This window comes from Elaeis guineensis, chromosome 1 (assembly GCF_000442705.2).
Source record: "Elaeis guineensis isolate ETL-2024a chromosome 1, EG11, whole genome shotgun sequence".
NCBI classification, from domain to species: Eukaryota; Viridiplantae; Streptophyta; class Magnoliopsida; order Arecales; family Arecaceae; genus Elaeis; species Elaeis guineensis.
In genome coordinates, this window is record NC_025993.2 from 56280393 (window position 1) to 56302157 (window position 21765).

The window sequence follows — 21765 nt, forward strand, 5'->3', positions numbered from 1 at the left end:
CTGAGACTGAGTATATTGTTGCAAGTGAGGCTGCTAAGGAGGCCGTCTGGATGAAAAAAAATTCATCACTGAGTTGGGTATAGTTTCAGAGATGGAACAACCAGTGTCCCTTTATTGTGATAATATTGGGGCAGTTGCTCAAGCCAAAGAACCAAGATCTCACCATAAATCCAAGCACATCCTAAGACGGTTCCACCTCGTTCAAGAGATAGTCGAAAGATGCGATGTGATCATGGAGCAAGTTGACACCAAGAACAATATAGCAAACCCATTCACTAAGGCCTTGTCAATGCAACAGTTTGACTGCTATCTTGATAGCATGGACATCAAGTATAGGGTCGATTAGCTTTAAGTGCAAGTGGAAGATTGAAAGAATAATGCCTTACAAGCCAATCACAAATGGGATGCGATAGGATGTTTTTATTATTTATCTTCCAAACTCATATAAATTTATATTTATTATTAATAAAATAGATATTTTTGATTCATTATATATTGCATCTTATTAATTTTAAGATTATAATGAACCCCATAGGTCTAGATAATAATTTTACGACCGTGATGAGATCACACCAGTGAGACCTAAATCCTTGATAGCTCTGATCTAAAATATTCCTAATCGTTGGTGCATTAAGTCAGAGATCAATGATACCGGTAAGACTGGCATGTCCTATGTATGCTCGAAATATGGGTGGTTGATCTCACAATCACTTATGTGGGGACACTAATACAAAGATATGGATACTCATTAGAGAATGAGTTCACTGAATTGACCTATGAGAGAATATCAGATAGAGTCTTATTTACATCTCAACTGATGATTCTCTAGTGGGAGTTTTATAAGTGATCCTTAAACCTAAGGTCATCATGGTACCTTGTGTACATGGATCCATATTTTGGTTCACTACCTAGTTTGATTCTTTGATCCTTATGTGGGGTGTTCTAGATATGGTGAAATATGCATAGAGGTTGTGAGTGATCAATAAAGAATCAGTCACTCCAAATAAGAGGAGCGAACATCCTATGTGATCTTATAGGATGATGATTCTGAAAGTCTTTGACTAAAGTAGGATGATAATTAGAAAAGAGTTTCTAATGTATCATCAACTGAATCATCACCTTCTGTTCGAGATACATTGTGATAAGTGATTGGGTTTGATATATTTTCATTTCCACAACTCATTTGGGATGTTGTTTGACTGAAAGATTGAATTACCCAAGAACTTGCCACTGAAGGGTATTTTGGTAATTTTCTATCGAAATTTTAAATCTTCTGGATAGTTATGACATATTGCTAGACATATATCTTGACTTATAAAATCATCAAAATTAAAAGAGTTTAATTCTGGAGTCAATTTGAAAGAGTCCAAGTTGATTAGGACTCTTCGGGTGACCAAATCTCATCGGATTAGGGTTACGTCGAAAGTCTGGATCCACTGCTGGCAAGATTTGGAACCCAATAGGCCACACAATTTAGGATTTAGCCTTAGTTTGATCTAATTAGAGTTTAATATAAATTCTAACGGTTAATTTGATATGCTAGCACATTGTATTAACCCATGTTCCCAAATTGGTTTAGATCAAATTGTTTGAGCTAACCTAGACCAGTTGGCTTTGACCTAATGGGATTGGGTCAATTTGGATTGGATCTTTATCCAACTTGAAAGAGTTTCAAGTGGAGAAAAAGTCCTCCATGTCCACCAGAAGTCACAGCAAAAAATAAATTTTGCCCACCTTAAATTGGCATGAGAAATGGAGAGTCCTTCTTAATGAAGGCTCTTAACTATTACGCATTACCTTAAATTCCTGACCAGTTCTCCTATGATTTGATGCCAAATTTAATTTAGATTTTTATGGCACATAGAAAACTGAGAGTCTTTTTGCTCTAAGTATTTGAATTACCAAAAATTCACTTGAAAAATTTATTTGGTACATGGGAAGTTGGATCGCCAAAGGTTGGCACCCCATGGTCTCATGTGACGTCCCTAGGTACCATATTTATAGGGGATGCTCCAGATGGTTTCTGGTGGTGATTTTGGGCTGACACCAAGAGGGGGGATGTGGTAAACATAAGAAAAAATCTGAAAAAATTTTGAGGAAAAAAAAGAGAGAATTTTGAGTGGCAAAATTTGCTACAAGGGTGGTGAGATTTTCAGTAGGTGTTGCTTGAGTGCCCTAAGATTTGATTTTTTCATATGATGGAGCTAAAAATTAAATCCTAGGTTATATAACATTTGAAGAGTATTTTCTTGGTGTCATTCTGGTGGTGAGATTGAAAGTAACTAGATTTTGGTGCAATTGTGATACAAGTTTGAAGCCGGTAGTATTCTTGAGAAGACAAGGCAGCGACAGTGCACCGATTGGGAAGGAATTTGCCCAACTTCTGTGTGGATCACCATTGGAGGACTTCTACCATGGGGTCCTGTGGAGAACACCAACATGCCACTTTTTTATATTGGTTAAAATATAATTTTCTATCTCTTTGCATGCTTGAATTTACTTTGATCGTGATCGGCAAAGTGATTCTAGGGTTTTGGGTTCAGCTCGATAGTTTAATTTGATAAGGCTATTGATTTGCTTGTTTTAAAATACTTAAAAATTACTTTCCACTGCATGGTCAGAATCCAATACATAAAAATTATGAAAAAAAGTCTTGAAATAAAAATTAAAAGGGGTGCAACATGAGGACTTCCCAAGGGGTCACCCATCCTAGTACTACTCTCGCCCAAGTACGCTTAACTGTGGAGTTTTGATGTGATCCGATGCATTAGTGCTGGTATGATCGTACCAATCATGATTTCTTCAAAATTCATAGATATAATGCAGCGGCCATTGCACGCCATCAGTAACCTTCCTACCGTCCTGGCCTGTAGGGTATCAGACACTTCAAGTGGATCTCGTGAGCCCGCATGGCACTGTCGGTCTCCAGACTCAATTTTTTTTTTTGAGAGAAAACGTTACCCATGGCAGAAAAAAGAGATCTCCATAAAAATTATGGGAAAAAATTTTGAAATAAAAATAAAAAGGATGAAGATTAAAAAGGGTGCAACACGAGGACTTCCTAGGGGGTCACCTATCCTAGTACTACTCTCGCCCAAGCACGCTTGACTACGAAGTTCTGATGGGATCCGATACATTAGTGTTGGTATAATTGCACCCATCATGATTTCTTCAAAATTCATAGATATACCGCAGCGACCATTGCACGCCATCAGTAACCCTCCCACCATCCTAACCTGTAGGGTACCGGACACTTCAAGTGGGTCCCGTGAGCCCGCATGGTACTGTCGGTCTCCATACTCTATTTTTTTTTAGAAAAAATGTTACCCACGGCAGAAGAAAGAGATATCCATAAAAATTATGAAAAAAGTCTTGAAATAAAAAAAAAGAATGAAGATTAAAAGGGGTGCAACACAAGGACTTCCCAAGAAGTCATCCATCCTAGTACTACTCTTGTCCCAGCACGCTTAACTACGGAGTTCTAATGAGATCTGATGCATTAGTGTTGGCATGATCGCACCAAACACAATCTCTTCGAAATTCATGGATATAACGTAGCGGTCATTGCACGCCATCAATAACCCTCCCACCATCCTGGCCTATAGGGAACCAGACACTTCAAGTGGGTCCCGCAAGCCTGCATGGCACTATCGATCTCCAGACTCTATTTTTTTTTTAGATAAAACGTTACCCACGGCAGAAGAAAGAGATCTCCATAAAAATTATGAAAAAAAATCTTGAATCAAAAATAAAATGGATGAAGATTAAAAGGGGTGCGACACGAGGACTTCCCAGAGGGCCACCCATCCTAGTACTACTCTCGCCCAAGCCTGCTTAACTGTAGAGTTCTGATGGGATTCAGTGTGGAGAAAATCAGTGCAGGGGTAAAATGGTAATTTTAAAACTTTTCAAAATCACTATTTTACAGAAAAAATTATTAATTAATCTAATTAATTAATAAGAATTTACCCTACACTAGGATCTAAATATGATATATAGTATGCATGCATTTAAATTTGAAATTCGAATTTGAACAGTAAACACTTTACTGTAATATGTTCAGAACATAATACCTTTGTGCGGGTAGTAGATCGCTGTAATCTGATCACCGTCAGGAGAGTCTGATCATCATGATGCAGCCACACAATATGTCTGGCCTCTTTGGATTGTCCACATGAAGCTTCCGGTCTGATCGACTCCTCACGAGTGCTAGCTCGTTGTAGAGCCCTTTCGACGGTCGATACTGATCGAACTCCTTCGATCGATATCTGCCAATTCTTCAGATGCTCTAAATCATCAGCAGATGTGCTTGAGAGGATGTTGAAGATCTTCTTAAAATTTGGTGGGCTCACGACACTCGTAGCTCACCTTTTCACTTTTCGAACTCCAGGCTGAAACCCTGAAGAACTCACTAAAACCCTGCGCACACTTTTTCTTTCTTTTCTTTCTTTTTCTCTCAGAAGGATATTGACCTTCACCTCACACACAAGGATTTCTCACACCCAAATTTTTTCTCCAAAATTTTTCTTTCACACGCCCCACTCTTCTCCTCCTTTTAAAGCAATGTCAAACGTCTTATCCACGTGAGAGGATAAAGATGAGTAATTGTACATTTGAATTCAAATTAAATTTTAAATTCAAATGGAAACCAATTAATCCCTATCCACTAAGGGTGTGAGAAGAGGAGGGTGTGGCTTAATTTGTGCATGAGTGATTTCATGAGAAACATTTTCTCGTGTAATAAATGGAGCATTAAAAGAGGATAAGGTCAAGGCGCTAAGATTGGTTGCTCATTCAAATTCAAACTTTTGTTTTGAATTTGAATGGCCAACTAATCATCCTTATCCACTCATTTGGTGCATTAAAGTAGGGCATGAGGAGGGCTTTGCGTGAGAAAAAATTCATGAGAACTTCCTTCTCGTGAATTCAAATGGGCGCAGTGGAAGTGAGATGGTGCAGGGATAATGGGTCAAGGTGGTTTCATTATTTAAACCAACCTAATTGAACCAAATAAGTTAGGCCCAATTAGACTAATTTAAACCTAGATTAATTAGGCTTAATTAGGCTTAATAAAATCTTAATAAAATCAAAAATTGATTAAGCCCAACCCCTGATCATATCAGGGACCAAACCATCTCAACAATTAGGTCAACTCTTAACCTAATCGGGTCGAACCCAACTGAATCCAATTCAATTGGACTTGATCCAAAATTAATTACTCAATCAAATTGAGTTAAATAGTGATCAAATCACTAATTAAACCTCTCATAAATATTGAGTCCAAATCCGATGGGTAACGGGCATCAGAATTCATTGATATGTAACCCTGATCGAAGAGTCCTAAACCAGTGGGACTCTTGACCCCGGTATCCAAAATATGTGGAATTCATGATCAGAGAATCCTGATTCTCGATCATAGAATCTCAAACATGAAGGACTCTTCACCAGCTATCAGATCAGATAGGAACCTTTAATGTGTGTGACCCCACAGGTTCGAACCTAAGCCGGTAGCACAGGAACCAATCCTGTACTAATCGAAGTGACCATCTAGCAATGGTACCCGATGATCGGATAGATCGAATGGTCACAATCGCAACACTCAGAACCTACGTGAATATGGTTACTGTATAATTCATCCTTTTGACCTCTGTGTTTAGGATGACTCAGAGTTAAACAGTCAACCCTGATTAGACCATCCGAATCGTGCTCAACTCAAACAGTCCTGTGACTCCTCACAAAGACTACCCTGGCCAAGGTTTTGCTAAATTGAAACATGACTGTACACAGCTCCTAAACTGGAGTGGTCAATCCCATCTTGACTCACACACCGACAAGTCAAGTACTTGACTACACCCAGCAGCCTTCCATCACTAAATTGAAAATTCAGGTAGTCCAGTGCCTAAGTGCAGTGAGTTGCTTGCAAGTCACCATGGCGGTCTCAGGTCGGAGGGACATTTATACCCATATTCCATCGGAGCAAATCTTGATAGCAGAAATAGCTCCAGAGTCGGCCACGTTCAGTGCAGATGTACCCTTATATCTCACCTGTATGCCATACCAGTGTCTCTGCACTCATTGGTTAAGAGGACAACCAACCTATATGGAACACAACGACCTGTGCTTGATAAATGTTGTCGTCCTTGGTAACAACGTATCATTTGGTCGCGAACAGATTTAAGGACTAAATGATAAATCCTCCTTTGTCGAGTCTAAATAGTCTTAAGGACTTCACCACGGCACAGGAGTTCATTAGAAGATGAAACATTTTATGATAAAAAATATCAAAATAATTTTTATTAATTCATAATTTATGTACATATACAAAAATGAGCACAACCGTCAACAGGCTGATGATTGGTTTTGGGACACTATTCCCAACAATCTCCCACTTGGCCTAAAGCCAATCGGTGCAGTATCTAATACCCATCTTCGACTTGTAGTCGTCGAACTCCTTCACTGCAATGGCTTTAGTGAATGGGTCGGTCAGGTTCTCCTTTTCGTCGATCTTCTGAAGGTCGACGTCACCTCGATCCATAATTTCTCAGATGAGATGGTAGCGGCGCAGAATATGCTTCATCCGCTAGTGTGCCTTGGGTTCCTTCACCTGAGCAATGGCTCCAGTGCTGTCACAGTAGAGCAGAACTGGACCAACAAGGGAGGGTGCTACTCCAAGCTCGGTGATGAATTTCCTCAGCCACATCACTTCTTTGGCAGCATCTGATGCAGCGACATACTCCACCTCGCAAATTGAATCTGCCACTATGTGTTGCTTGAAACTGTTCTAGCAGATAGCCCCACCATTAAGGGTAAAAATAAATCCTGACACATTTTTGCTGTCATCATGATCAGACTGGAAACTAGAGTCTGTAAACCCTATAAGTCTCAAGTCTGATTCACCATAAACAAGCCACTGGTCCTTAGTATTTCTTAAATACTTCAGGATGGTTTTAACAACCTTCCAGTGATTCTCTCCTGGATCAGATTGGTATCTACTCACTACTCCTAGTGAGTATGCCACATCTGGTCGTGTACATGTCATGGCGTACATGATAGATCCCACTATCAAAGCATATGAAATCCTACCCATACGCTCTCTCTCTTGAGTTGTTGTCGGACAATCTCTCTTCGAGAGAAAAATTCCATGGCCTATCGGTAGATAGCCTTTCTTGGAATTATCCATGATGAACCTCTTCAGCATAGTATCTATGTACGTAGACTGGGATAAACCAAGCAACCTTTTAGATCTATCCCTATAGATCCTCATCCCTAGGATGTAGGAAGCTTCTCCCAAATCCTTCATGGAGAACTGTGACGACAGTCAAATCTTTATTCCCTGTAATGCAAGGACATCATTTCCGATTAAGAGAATATCATCCACATACAATACAAGAAATACCACTACTGGACCATTAGCCCACTTATAAATGTATGGCTCTTCTCCATTCTTAACAAAGCCATACGTCTTGATCGTCCTATCAAAATGTATGTTCCAACTCCGGGATGCCTGCTTAAGTCCATAAATGGACCTCTGTAGTCTGCACACCTTAGACTCATCAGTGGATGTGAATCCTTCAAGTTGTATCATATACACCTCTTCATCCAGCTCTCCATTTAGGAAAGCTGTCTTCACATCCATCTGCCAGATTTCATAGTCCAGATGGGCAGCTATCGCAAGCATAATCTGAATGGATTTGAGCATTGCCATAGGAAAAAATATCTCGTCATAGTCTATACCATAATGTTGACGATATCCCTTGGCAACCAGATGGACTTTATAGGTTTCCACCTTTCCATCTGTGCCCCTCTTCCTCTTGAAGACCCACTTACACCCTATGGGTTTTACTCCTTTGGGTGGGTCAACCAATGTCCACACATCATTGACCTCCATGGACTCGATTTCGGATTTCATGGCCTCTAGCTATTTCTCAGAGTCGGATCTCTGCATTGCATCCATATAGGTGATCGGATCCTCATCATTTTCATCAAGTTCGATAGGATCGTCGTCCCGGATCAAGAAATCATAGTATCTGTCCGGTTGACGTGGTACTCTACCAGATCGCCTAAAGGATGCTTGAACAATGAGCTCCGGATTTGATCTAATCAAATCCAGTTCAGATTCAGCAACTTATGTCAGTTTGTCCACCTGTCGAACTTCGTCAAGTTCGACCTTAGAGGCAACAGTCCCTTCACCAAGGAACTCTTTTTCCAAAAAGATTGCCTTAAGGTTGACAAACACCTTTTGCTCATCAGCCAGGTAGAAATAATACCCTTTGGTCTCTTTTGGGTATCCTATAAAATTACACTTGTCAGACCTAGGTTCTAGCTTATCCATAATTAAACGTTTAACATAAGCCGGACACCCCCAAACCCTAAGGTGCGAGAGTACTGGCTTACGTCCTATCCATATCTCATATGGCATTTTGGTTACAGACTTACTCAGAACTCTATGTAGAAGGTAACAAGCCGATTCGAGTGCATATCCCCAAAGGGAGATCGACAGAACAGCAAACCCCATCATGGATCGAACCATGTCCAACAAGGTTCGATTCCTCCTTTCAGATACACCATTATGCTATGGTGTTCCAGGAGGAGTCTATTGAGAGAGAATTCCATTCTCCCCAAGATATGTCAGAAACTCATTGAAAAGGTATTCACCTCCTCGATCAGATCAAAGAGTTTTAATACACTTTCTAGTTTGTTTTTCTACCTCATTTCGGAATAGTTTGAACATTTCAAACGACTCCGACTTATGCTTCATTAAATAGACATACCCATACCTCGATAGGTCGTCTGTGAAGGTTATGAAGTAGAAATATCTACCTCTTGCACTTGAGCTCATGGGTCCACATACATCAGAATGTACCAGAGCCAAGAGTTCACTGGATCGCTCACCTTTTTCAGTAAAAGGTGACTTGGTCATTTTATCAAGAAGACAAGACTCACAGGTTGGAAGTGATTCACAATCACCTACTTCAAGAATTTCTTCTTGAGCCAACCTGTTTATCCTGTTCTTATTGATATGACCTAGCCTACAGTGCCAAAGGTAGACTTCTGACACATTATCTATTCTAGGGCATTTACCGGAGGTTTGAACTACTTTAACAGGTTGTGATAGAAAGTAAATTCCATTATTAAGTTATCCAACAAATATTGTAACATCATTCAAAATGATATTGCAAATATTTCTTTTTATTAAAAATTGATAACCGTTCATGACCAAAAGGCCTACAGAAATAATATTTAATAAAAAGCTTGGATAATAGTGACATTCACTCAGAATTATATTTCGAGAATTGATTACAAGGTTCATGATTCCTAATGCTAGAACTGGAACTTTGCTTCCATCTCCAACGTTCAGGAATCTCTCGCTTTCATCAAATCTCCTACTGATCTGCAGACACTGTATCGAATTGCAAATATGATAAGGGCTTCCGGTATCTAATACCCAGGCAGTAGTATCACAAATGGAAAAGTTGCAAGGTGTTATTATATAAGTATCTTGCTTCTTCTTCGGCTTGTTCGGGTCCAGTGAGGCAATGTATAGAGGACAGTTCCTCTTCTAGTGCCCTTGCTTCTTGCAAAAGAAGCACTCCATCTGGCTCTGGTCGGGCTTGCACTTCTTGGTCTAATCCTGTGCAGACATCCCAGCATGCGGCTGCACCTTCTTATTCTTCTTCTTCTTGTTCTTCTTCCCTTTCTTAAAGAGTCGACGACCAGAAGAAGACCCTCCCACAATATTTACCAACTCCTTATGGAGTTGGTGGTCCTTCTCAAAGTTCTGCAGCAACCCCAACAAGCCATGGTAGTTCACTACAGGCTTTGTCATTCGAAAATGAGTAAGGAAGGGAAGGTAGGACTTGGGCAGAGAATTAAGGATCACATCCTTACCGAGCTGCTCATGCAGGGAAAAGCTCAGTTTACTTAGGCGCTCAATCATTTCGATCATGTACAGTACATGATCAGTGACTGAGGCTCCATCCCTCATCCAAGTATTGAAAATGACACAACTAGTTTTGTGCCTTTCAACGTCGTCAGGCGTGCCAAAGGAGTCGTTCAACATTTGAAGCATCTCCTGTGGTTGGGCGTTCTCGAACCTAGGGCTGAACTCATCATTCATTACCGCCAGCATAATGCACCAAACGGTGGTGCGGTCGTTGAGCCACTTCTGGTAAGTGTCTCGAACCATTCCTCTAACATTCGGGGCTAGTTTCTCCGGTGCCGGATCTGTTACTACATAAAGGATTCACTCATGCTCAAGGACGATCTTTAATTTTTGATACTAGCTATCGAAATTAGGTCCCATGAGCTTGTCATTATCTAATAATGATCAGAGCGAAAGGGTAGTGGCCATAGCTGCATAAAGGAAAATCAGACCTATATTAGTATATAAATTATTAATACTAAAGACTTGAATTTTAGTCTAAAGTTTCTCCCAATATTTTTACGAATTGGTAGCCTTAACCTCCAATTCGAAGAATTACTTTAATTCCTTAGTGGGTACTAGAATCCACATAGACTACACACGAGCCCAACTTTGGTTGGTCAACCCATGTGCATCTATAGGTAGGTTCATAACCAGTTGTTTCTCTAAACAACTTCTAGTAATTAATTTTGCCCCAGAACCTAATCAGTAGGTTTTGGCCTCCACTGAAAAAATCTGGTTAGGTCCAACCATTAACATGATTTGATTTGGTGAATCGGACCAATAAATGATCAAGCCCGACTTTGGTCGGCCAACCTAACCATCATCAGAAAGACTCAAACCAAATTATCATACTATGAATGATAATTCCATTAGTCAATAAGCACCAGGCCCTTGGGTCTCCAATGATTATTAAACTAATGGACTCATTATCAGTCACTTAATAGGAGGCTATGACTTAGTTATCAATATAACTTAATCATTTTTAGGACCTAATAATTTTTTTTGAGAATTTTATTAAAGAAAAGATGAGAAAAAAATATCCAGCCAATTTCAATCCTCCCACTGACTTCACCAAGTCAGATTAAAAAAAGATTTACTTAAAGCTAGCATTAGGAGTACCTAAATTAGTCAAACTGATTTACCTAATGACATGGGTGAGCCCTAATCACCAAGTGATCTAATCAAAACCTAATTCACCAGGTTGGCCAGGTAAGTGAGATCAGTGGTGTGGATAAGCCATTAACTCGTCAGAGATCGAATCACTGCGAGTAGCTCCCGCTTAAAAACCACTGGTCAAACTGCCAAACTTACCTTAGACACCAACCGGTTCATTAGTTTTAATTTGATCAACTTAGTAAATAGGGTTCTACTGCGTAGCCATGAATTAAGTCCATCTTGGTCTAGTTAAAGACATGGACCCATTCAACTACAACTATTGGAGTTGAGTCTAGAGTATCTTTGACCTAATCTAATTCAACTTTTGATTAGATTTGACCAATTACTCTAGTTTAGTCCATTTCTTTAAGCTAACCTTAGGTCTAACCTAATTATGGACCTAATCCATCTAACCCATTGACCCACAAGTTTATGCAATTATCTTAGGTCTTAATTCACAATTCTAGACCTACTAGACAATACTTAATTCTTTTAATTAAGTATTTGGACTGATAGGTCAGGGTTTGGCATTTCAAAAATAATTTTTAAATTTGAAAAGTTTTATTTTCTGTTCACCAAATATGTTGACTCATTTCACAAATAGATAAGCACATTTCATAAATAGCAATCCTATTGCTAATTACATAACAGAAAATAACTTAAAAAAAAATCATGAATATTTCTTTAGATCTAATCTAACACATTCATGATAAATTTCATAATTGAACCTTTACAATTAATTTCTTTCGCTGCTTCATCTGCATGGGATATAATTACAGCGGCACCCCTACCGCCATAGGAGACTCCATCGAATGAGAGGAGAGGGCCTTTAAACTCTACTTTTCTCCTATGACCGGACGGCCATGGCAACCAACCCAATTCGATTACTTGCTACTTGGATCAAGTATATCTAAATATACCAATTTCAAAATTTAAAATTTAAATTTTAAAATTTGAAATTCAAATTTCAAACAAATTTCAAATTTTTGAATTTCAAATTTTGAATTTCAAATTTTGAATTTCAAATTTAAAATTTCAACCAAATTTCAAATTTTAAATTTTGAATTTCAAATTTTTGAATTTTGAATTTCAAATTTTAAATTTAAAAATTCAAAATTTAAATTTTGAATTTCAAATTTTTGAATTTTGAATTTCAAATAACTTTCAAAATTTAAAATTCAAAATTTAAATTTTGAATTTTAAATTTCAAATTGTAAACTTTTAGATTACAACTTAATCTATGCATGCAAATATATATATCATATCTAAGAACCCGCTCTGATACCATTTGTGGGGAAAATCAGTGCAGGGGTAAAATGATAATTTTAAAACTTTTCAAAATCACTATTTTATAGTAGAAATTATTAATTAATCTAATTAATTAATAAAAATTTATTCTGCACTAGGATCTAAATATGATATATAGCATGCATGCATTTAAATTTGAAATTCGAATTTGAACAGTAAACACTTTACTGTAATGTGTTCAGAACACAATACCTTTGTGCGGGTAGTAGATCACCGCAATCTGATCACCGTCGGGAGAGTCTGATCATCGCGATGCAGCCACACAATGTGTCTGGCCTCTGTGGATCATCCACAAGAAGCTCCCGATCTGATCGACTCCTAACGAGTGCTAGCTCGTTATAGAGCCCTTTCGACGGCCGATGCTGATCGAACTCCTTCGATCGATGTCTGCCAATTCTTTGGATGCTCTAGATTGTCAGCAGACATGCTTGAGAGGATGTTGAAGATCTTCCTAAAATTTGGTGGGCTCACGACACTCATAGCTCACCTTCTCACTTTTCGAACTCCAAGCTAAAACCCTGAAGAACTCACTGAAACCCTGCGCACACTTTTTCTTTCTTTTCTTTCTTTTTCTCTCAGAAGGATATTGACCTTCACCTTACACACAAGGATTCCTCATGCCCAGATTTTCTCTTCAAAATTTTTCTTGCACACGTCCCACTCTTCTCTTCCTTTTAAAATAATGTCAAACATCTTATCCACGTGAGAGGATAAAGATGAGTAATTGTACATTTGAATTCAAATTAAATTTTAAATTCAAATGGAAACTAATTAATCCCTATCCACTAAGGGTGTGAGAAGAGGAGGGCGTGGCTTAATTTGTGCATGAGTATTTCATGAGAAATATTTTCTCGTGTAATAAATGGGGCGTTAAAAGAGGATAAGGTCAAGGCGCTAAGATTGGTTGCTCATTCAAATTCAAACTTTTGTTTTGAATTTGAATGGCCAACTAATCATCCTTATCCACTCATTTGGCACATTAAAGTAGGGCGTGAGGAGGGCTTTTCATGAGAAAAAATTCATGAGAACTTCCTTCTCGTGAATTCAAATGGGCGCAGTGGAAGTGAGGTGGCGCAGGGAGAATGGGTCAAGGTGGTTTCATTATTTAAACCAACCTAATTGAACCAAATAAGTTAGGCCCAATTAGACTAATTTAAACCCAACTTAATTAGGCTTAATTAGGCTTAATAAAATCCTAATCAAATCAGAAATTGATTAAGCCCAATCCCTGATCATATCAGGGACCAAACCATCTCGACGATTTGGTCAACTCTTAACCTAATCGGATCGAACCCAACTGAATCCAATTCAATTGGACTTGATCCAAAATTAATTACTCAATCAAATTGAGTTAATTAGTGATCAAATCACTAATTAAACCTCTCATAAATATTGAGTCCAAATCTGTTGGGTAATCGGGCATCAGAATTCATTGATATGTAACCCTGTTCGAAGAGTCCTAAACCAGTGGGACTCTTGACCCCGGTATCCAAAATGTATGGAATTCATGATCAGAGAATCTTGATTCTTGATCATAGAATCTCAGACATGAAGGAATCTTCACCAGCTATCAGATCAGATAGAAACCTCTAATGTGTGTGACCCCACAGGTTCGAACCTAAGCCGGTAGCACAGGAACTAATTCCTGTACTAATCGAAGTGACCATCTTACAATGGTACCCAACGACTGGATAAGTCGAATGGTCGCAATCACAACACTCAGAACCTACGTGAATATGGTTACTATATAATTCATCCTTTTGACCTCTGTGTTTAGGACGACTCAGGATTAAACTGTCAACCCTGATTAGATCATCCGAATCGTGCTCAACCCAAATAGTCCTGTGACTCCTCACAAAGACTACCCTGGCCAGGGTTTTGCTAAATTGAAACACGACTGTACACAGCTCCTAAACTGGAGTGGTCAATCCCATCTTGACTCACGCACCGATAAGTCAAGTACTTGACTACACCCAGCAGCCTTCCGTCACTGAATTGGAAATTTAGGTAGTCCAGTGCCTAAGTGTAGTGAGTTGCTTGCAAGTCACCGTGGCGGTCTCAGGTCAGAGGGACATTTATAACCATATTCCATCGGAGCAAATCTTGACAGCAGAAATAGCTCCGGACTCGATCACGTTCAGTGCAGATGTACCCTTACATCTCACCTGTATGCCATACCAGTGTCTCTACACTCATTGGATAAGAGGACAACCAACTTATATGGCACACAACGACCTATGCTTGATAAACGTTGTCATCCTTGGTAACAACATATCATTTGGTCGCGAACAGATTTAAGGACTAAATGACAAATCCTCCTTTGTCGAGTCTAAATAGTCCTAAGGACTTCACCACAACATAGGAGTTCATTACAGATGAAATATTTTGTGATGAAAAATATCAAAATAATTTTTATTAATTCATAATTCATGTACATATACAAAAATGAGCACAACCGTCAACAGGCTGACAATTGGCTTTAAGACACTATTCCCAATGCATTAGTGCTGGTATGATTGCACCCATCACGATCTCTTCGAAATATGTTGATATAATGTAGCGGCCATTGCACGCCATGAGTAACCCTCCAACCTTCCTGGCTTGAAGGGTACCGGATACTTCAAATGGGTCCTGTGAGCCTGCATGGCAGTGTCGGTCTCCAGACTCAAATTTTTTTTTGAGAGAGAAAATATTACCCGTGGTAGAAGAAAGAGATCTTCATAAAAATTATGGAAAAATATCTTGAAAAAAAATGAAAAGGACCAAGATTAAAAGGGATGCAATAAGAGGACTTCCCAGGGTGCCACCCATCCTAGTACTACTCTCGCCCAAGCATGCTTAGCTGCGGAGTTCTGATGGGATCTGGTGCATTAGTGCTAGATATAATGTAGCGGCTGTTGCACGCCGTCAGTAACCCTCCCACCATCCTTTCCAGTGGGGTTCAAGTGGGTCCTGCGAGCCCACACGGCATTATCGGTTTTTAGGCTCAATTTTTTTTTTGAGTGAAAACCTTATCTGTGGTAGAAGAAAGAGATCTCCATAAAAATTATGGAAAAAAGTCTTGAAATAAAAATAAAAAGGGTGAAGAATAAAAAGTGTGCAACATGAGGACATCCAAGGGGATCACCCATCCTAGTACTACGTAGCGACCGTCGCACGCCATCAGTAACCCTCCCACCATCCAAGCATGTAGAGCTCCAGACCCTTCAAGTGGGTCCCGCGAGCCCGCACGGCACTACCTGTCTCCAGACTCAATTTTGTTTTTGAGCAAAAATATTATCTGGGGCAGAAGAAAGAGATCTTCATAAAAATTATAGAAAAAAGTCTTGAATAAAAATAAAATGGACAAAGATTAAAAGGGGTGCAACCCGAGGACTTCCCAAGGGATCATCCATCCTAGTACTACTCTCGCCCAAACATGCTTAACTACAGAGTTTTGTGGGATCCGGTGCATTAGTGCAGGTATGATCACAACCACCATTATCACTTCGAGATTCATAGATATAACATAGCGTCTGTTGCACACCATCAGTAACCCTCCCACTGTCCTGACTTATAGGGTATCGGATACTTCAAGTGGGTCCCATGAGCCTGCATGGCACTGTCGGTCTCTGGACCCAATTTTTTTTTGAGAGAAAATGTTAACCATGATAGAAGAAAGAGATCTCTATAAAAATTATAGAAAAATATCTTGAAATAAAAATAAAATAGACGAAGATCAAAAAGGGTGCAACACGAGGACTTCCCTAGGGACACCCATACTAATACTACTCTCACCCAAGCACGCTTAACTGTAGAGTTCTGATGGGATCCAGTGCATTAGTACTGGTTTGATCGCACCCACCATGATCTCTTCAAAATTTATAGATTTAATGCAGTGGCTGCTGCACGCCATCAATAACCCTCCTATTGTTTTGGCCTGTAGTGTACCGGACGCTTCAAGTGGGTTCCGCGAGCCTGCATGGTACTGTCGATCTCCGGACTCAGTTTTTTTTTTTTTGAGAGAAAATATTACCCATGGTAGAAGAAAGTGATCTCCATAAAAATTATGAAAAAAAGTCTTGAAATAAAAATTAAAAGGATGAAGATTAAATGGGGTGCAACACGAGGACTTCCCAAGGGGACCCCATCCTAGTACTACTCTCGCCCAAGCATGCTTAACTGTGGAGTTCTGATGGGATTCGATGCATTAGCACTGGTTTGATCGCACCCATCATGATTTCTTCAAAATTTGTAGATATAATGCAGCGGTCGTTGCACGCCATCAGTAACCATCCCTCTTTCCTGGTTGTAGGGTATCGGACACTTCAAGTGGATCCCGCGAGCCCGCATGGCACTGTCAGTCTCCATACTCAATTTTTTTTTTTGAGAGAAAATATTATCTGCAGTAGAAGAAAGAGATCTCCATAAAAATTATGAAAAAAAATCTTGAAATAAAAATAAAAAGGATGAAGATTAAAAGGGGTGCAACACGAGGACTTCCCAAAGGGTCATCCATCCTAGTACTACCCTTGCCCAATCACGCTTAACTGCGAAGTTCTGATTGGATTTGCTGCATTAGTATTGGTATGATCACACCCATCACGATCTCTTTGAAATTCATAGATATAACATAGCGGCCGTTACGCACCATCAGTAACCTTCCCACCATTCTGGCCTGTAGGGTACCGGACCTTTCAATTGGGTCCTGCGAGCCTGCACGACACTGTTGGTTTCCTGACTCAATTTTTTTTTGAGAGAAAACTTTATCCATGGCAGAAGAAAGAGATCTCCATAAAAATTATGGAAAAAAGTCTTGAAATAAATATAAAATGGATGAAGATTAAAAAGGGTACAACACGAGGACTTCCCAGGGGATCACCCATCATAGTACTACTCTCACCCATGCATGCTTAATTGCATTGTTTTGATGGGATCTGGTGCATTGGTGCTAGTATGATTGCATCTATCACGATCTCTTCAAAATTCATAAATGTAATGTAGCGGTCGTTGCACTCCATCAATAAACCTCTCACAGTCCTAGCCTGTAGGGTATCAAACCCTTCAAGTGGGTCTTGCAAGCTTGCACGGCACTGTCGGTCTCCAGACTCAATTTTTTTTTGAGAAAAAATATTATTCATAGCAGAAGAAAGAGATCTGCATAAAAATTATAGAAAAAAATCTTGAAACAAAAATAAAAAGGATGAAGATTAAAAAGGATATAACACGATGACTTCCCAGGGGGTCTCCCATCCTAGTACTACTCTCATCCAAGCACGTTTAGCAACGGAGTTCTGATGGGATCTAGTGCATTAGTGCTAGTATTTTCACACCCATCACGATCTCTTCAAAATTCATAGATATAACGTAGCGACCGTAGCACGCCATCAGCAACCCTCCCACCGTCGTGGCTTGTAGGGTACCGGACACTTCAAGTGGGTCTCACGAGCCAGCATGGCACTGTCGAGCTCTAGACTTAATTTTTTTTTAAGAGAAAATGCTATCCACGATAGAAGAAAGAGATCTCCATAAAAATTATGAAAAAAAATCTTGAAATAAAAATAGAAAGTATGAAGATTAAAAGGGGTGCAGCACGAGGACTTCCCAAGGGATCACCCATCTAAGTACTACTCTCACCCAAGCACGCTCAATTGCGGAGTTCAGATGGGATCCGGTGTAATAATGCTGATATGATCGCACCCATCATGATCTCTTTAAAATTCATAGATATAATGTAGCGGCCATTGCGCACCATCAGTAACCCTCCCACCATCCTGACCTATTGGGCACCAGACTCTTCATGTGGGTCCCGCGAGCTCGCACAGTACTGTCAGTCTCCAGACTCTTTTTTTTTTGGGAGAAAATGTTACCTATGGCAAAAGAAAGAGATCTCCATAAAAATTGTAAAAAAAATCTTGAAATAAAAATAAAAAGGGTGAAGATTAAAAAGTCTGCAACACGAGGACACCCCATAGGATCATCCATCCTAGTACTACTCTCGCGCAAGCACGCTTTACTGTGGAGTTCTGACGGGATCCGATGCATTAGTGCTGGTATAATCATGATCTTTATGAAATTTGTAGATATAACATAGCGGCCGTTGCACGCCATCAGTAATCCTTCCACCGTCTTGGCCTGTAGGGCATCGGACCCTTCTTGTGGGTCCTACGAGCCCGCACGGCACTGCCTGTCTGCAGACTCAATTTTTTTTTTTGAGAGAAAATGTTACCCACGGTAGAAGAAAGAGATCTCCATAAAAATTATGAAAAAAAATCTTGAAATAAAAATAAAATGGATGAAGATTAAAACAAGTGCAACACGAGGACTTCCCAGGGGGTCACCAATCCAAGTACTACTCTTGCCTAAGTGCGCTTAACTATGGAGTTCTGATGGGATCTGATGCATTAGTGCTGGTATGATCGTACCCATCATGATCTCTTCAAAATTCATACATATAATGTAGCGGCCATTGCACGCCATCAGTAACCCTCCCACCGTCTTGGCCTATAGAGTACGGGACAGTTCAAGTGGATCCCGCGAGTCCGCACGGCACTGTCGATCTTTAAACTCAATTTTTTTTTTGAGAGAAAACATTATCCGAGGTAGAAGAAAGAGATCTCCATAAAAATTATGAAAAAAAATCTTGAAATAAAAATAAAATGGATGAAGATTAAAAGGGGTGCAACACGAGGACTTCCCAAGGGATCACCCATCCTAGTACTACTCTCGCCCAAGCATGCCTAACTATGGAGTTCTGATGGCATCCGATGCATTAGTGCTGGTATGATCATGATCTCTATGAAATTTGTAGATATAACATAGCGGCCGTTGCATGCCACTAGTAACCCTTCCACCATCTTGGTCTGTAGGACACCGATCCCATCAAGTGGGTCCCCCGAGCTTGCACGTTACTGTCTGTCTCCGGACTCAATTTTTTTTTTGTAAAAATGTTACCCTTGATAGAAGAAAGAGTTCTCTATAAAAATTGTAGAAAAAAGTCTTGACATAAAAATAAAATGGATGAAGATTAGAAGGGGTGCAACATGAGGACTTCCCAGGGGGTCACCCATCCTAGTACTGCTCTCGCCCAAGCACACATAACTATGGAATTTTGATGGGATCCGATGCATTAGTACTAGTATGATCGCACCCATCACCATCCCATCAAAATTCATAGATATAATGTAGCAGCTATTGCACGCCATCGGTAACCCTCCCACTGTCTAGGCTTGTGGGGTACCGAACACTTCAAGTGCATCTCGTGATCCCGCATAGCACTGTCGGTCTCCAGACTTTATTTTTTTTTTTTGAGAGAAAATATTATCCATGGTAGAAGAAAGAGATCTGCATAAAAATTATGAAAAAAAAATCTTGAAATAAAAATAAAAAGGATGAAGATTAAAAAGGGTGCAACATGAGGACTTCCTAGGGGGTTACCCATCCTAGTGCTACTCTCGCCCAAGCACTAGTATGATTGCACCCATCACCATCCCATTGAAATTTATAGATATAACATAGCAGCCAATGCACGCCATTAGTAACCCTCCCACTGTCCAGGCCTGTGGGGTACCGAACACTTCAAGTGCATCTCACGAGCCCGTACGGCACTGTCGGTCTCCAGACTTAATTTTTTTTTGAGAGAAAATATTACCCACAGCAGAAGAAAGAGATCTGCATAAAAATTATGAAAAAAGTCTTGAAATAAAAATAAAAAGGATGAAGATTAAAAAAGGTGCAACACGAGGACTTCCCAGGGGATCATCCATCCTAGTACTACTCTCGCCCAAGCATACTTAACTACGGAGTTCTGATGGGATCCGATGCATTAGTGCTGGTATTGTCACACCCATCATGTTCTCTTCAAAATTCAAAGTTATAATGTAGCGGCCGTAGCATACCATCAGTAACCCTCCCACCGTCCTGGCCTGTAGGGTATCGGACACTTCAAGTGGATTCCGTGAGCCCGCACGGCACTGTCGGTCTCCAGACTAAATTTTTTTTTGAGGAAAAATATTATTCATGGCAAAAGAAAGAGATCTCCACTAAAATTATGGAAAAAAATTTGGAAATAAAAATAAAAAAGATGAAGATTAAAAGTGGTGTAACACGAGGACATCCCAAGAGGTCACCCATCCTAGTACTACTCTCGTCCAAGCAGTCTTAATTGCAGAGTTTTGATGGGATACGGTGCATTAGTGCTAGTATGATCGCACCCATCATGATTTCTTCAAAATTCATAGATATAACGTAGTGGCCGTTGCATGCCATCAGTAACTCTCCCACCATCCTGACCTGTAGGGTACCGGACCATTCAAGTGGATCCTGCGAGCCTGCACGACATTGTCGGTGTTTAGACTCAATTTTTTTTTGAGAGAAAATGTTATCCATGGAAGAAGAAAGAGATCTCCAAAAAAATTATAGAAAAAAGTCTTGAAATAAAAATAATAAGGATGAAGATTAAAAGGGGTGCAACACGAGAGGGATCACCCATCCTAGTACTACTCTCATCCAAGAATGCTTAACTGTGAAGTTCTAATGGGATACGGTGCATTAGTGCTGGTATGATCACATCAAACATGATTTCTTCAAAATTCGTAGGTATAACATAGCGGCTGTTGCATGCCATCAGTAACCTTCTCACCATCCTGGCCTGTAGGGTACCAGACCCTTCAAGTGGGTCCTACGAGCCCGCACGGCACTGTCGGTCTCCAAACTCAATTTTTTTTGAGAGAAAACATTACCTACGGCAAAAGAAAGAGATCTCCATAAAAATTAGGAAAAAAATCTTGAAACAAAAAATAAAAAGGGCAAAGATTAAAAAATGTGCAACACGCGGACTACCCAGGAGGTCATCCATCCTTGTACTACTCTCGCCCTAGCATGCTTAACTGCAGAGTCCCGATGGGATCCAGTATATTAGTGCGAGTATGATCACGATCCTTATGAAATTTGTAGATATAATATAGTGGCCGTTGCATGCCATCAGTAACCCTTCCACCGTCCTGGCCTGTAGGGCACCGGACCCTTCAAGTGGATCCCACGAGCCCGCACGGCACTGCCTGTCTCTAGACTCAATTTTTTTTTTTGAGAGAAAATATTACCCGCGGTAGAAGAAAGAGATCTCCATAAAAATTATAGAAAAAAATTTTGAAGTAAAAATAAAATGGACGAAGATTAAAAGAGGTACAACACGAGAACTTCCCAAGGGGTCATCTATCCTAGTACTACTCTCATCCAAGCATGCTTAACTGCGAAATTCTAATGGGATATGGTGCATTAGTACTAGTATGATTGCACCCATTGCCATCCCTTCAAAATTCGTAGATATAATGTAGCAGCCATTGCACGCCTTCAGTAACCCTCCCACCATCCTGGCCTGAAGGGTATCGGACACTTCA

General features: G+C 39.9%; 3 non-coding genes and 16 pseudogenes across 3 annotated transcripts; all 19 read right to left on the bottom strand.

The window, feature by feature from the left end:
- Window positions 1–2671: 2671 nt before the first annotated feature.
- Window positions 2672–2790, bottom strand: LOC114913252 (5S ribosomal RNA; annotated as a pseudogene).
- A 250-nt stretch (window positions 2791–3040) lies between these two features.
- On the bottom strand, window positions 3041–3159 carry LOC114913233 (5S ribosomal RNA). Its single transcript, XR_003799257.1, has one exon. It is a non-coding gene; the product is annotated as a 5S ribosomal RNA (ribosomal RNA).
- A 244-nt stretch (window positions 3160–3403) lies between these two features.
- LOC114913248 (5S ribosomal RNA) lies at window positions 3404–3522 on the bottom strand (annotated as a pseudogene).
- Window positions 3523–15162: 11640 nt separating this feature from the next.
- On the bottom strand, window positions 15163–15281 carry LOC114913224 (5S ribosomal RNA; annotated as a pseudogene).
- Window positions 15282–15746: 465 nt separating this feature from the next.
- On the bottom strand, window positions 15747–15864 carry LOC114913270 (5S ribosomal RNA; annotated as a pseudogene).
- A 248-nt stretch (window positions 15865–16112) lies between these two features.
- LOC114913235 (5S ribosomal RNA) lies at window positions 16113–16230 on the bottom strand. The gene has a single exon (XR_003799259.1). It is a non-coding gene; the product is annotated as a 5S ribosomal RNA (ribosomal RNA).
- Window positions 16231–16482: 252 nt separating this feature from the next.
- On the bottom strand, window positions 16483–16600 carry LOC114913251 (5S ribosomal RNA; annotated as a pseudogene).
- A 249-nt stretch (window positions 16601–16849) lies between these two features.
- Window positions 16850–16968, bottom strand: LOC114913250 (5S ribosomal RNA; annotated as a pseudogene).
- Window positions 16969–17216: 248 nt separating this feature from the next.
- LOC114913221 (5S ribosomal RNA) lies at window positions 17217–17335 on the bottom strand (annotated as a pseudogene).
- Window positions 17336–17583: 248 nt separating this feature from the next.
- On the bottom strand, window positions 17584–17702 carry LOC114913269 (5S ribosomal RNA; annotated as a pseudogene).
- Window positions 17703–17950: 248 nt separating this feature from the next.
- On the bottom strand, window positions 17951–18069 carry LOC114913239 (5S ribosomal RNA; annotated as a pseudogene).
- A 246-nt stretch (window positions 18070–18315) lies between these two features.
- On the bottom strand, window positions 18316–18434 carry LOC114913222 (5S ribosomal RNA; annotated as a pseudogene).
- A 241-nt stretch (window positions 18435–18675) lies between these two features.
- On the bottom strand, window positions 18676–18794 carry LOC114913207 (5S ribosomal RNA; annotated as a pseudogene).
- A 249-nt stretch (window positions 18795–19043) lies between these two features.
- On the bottom strand, window positions 19044–19162 carry LOC114913211 (5S ribosomal RNA; annotated as a pseudogene).
- A 238-nt stretch (window positions 19163–19400) lies between these two features.
- LOC114913257 (5S ribosomal RNA) lies at window positions 19401–19519 on the bottom strand (annotated as a pseudogene).
- Window positions 19520–20096: 577 nt separating this feature from the next.
- Window positions 20097–20215, bottom strand: LOC114913228 (5S ribosomal RNA). The gene has a single exon (XR_003799252.1). It is a non-coding gene; the product is annotated as a 5S ribosomal RNA (ribosomal RNA).
- Window positions 20216–20463: 248 nt separating this feature from the next.
- Window positions 20464–20582, bottom strand: LOC114913204 (5S ribosomal RNA; annotated as a pseudogene).
- Window positions 20583–21187: 605 nt separating this feature from the next.
- Window positions 21188–21306, bottom strand: LOC114913216 (5S ribosomal RNA; annotated as a pseudogene).
- A 241-nt stretch (window positions 21307–21547) lies between these two features.
- Window positions 21548–21666, bottom strand: LOC114913199 (5S ribosomal RNA; annotated as a pseudogene).
- Window positions 21667–21765: the final 99 nt, after the last annotated feature.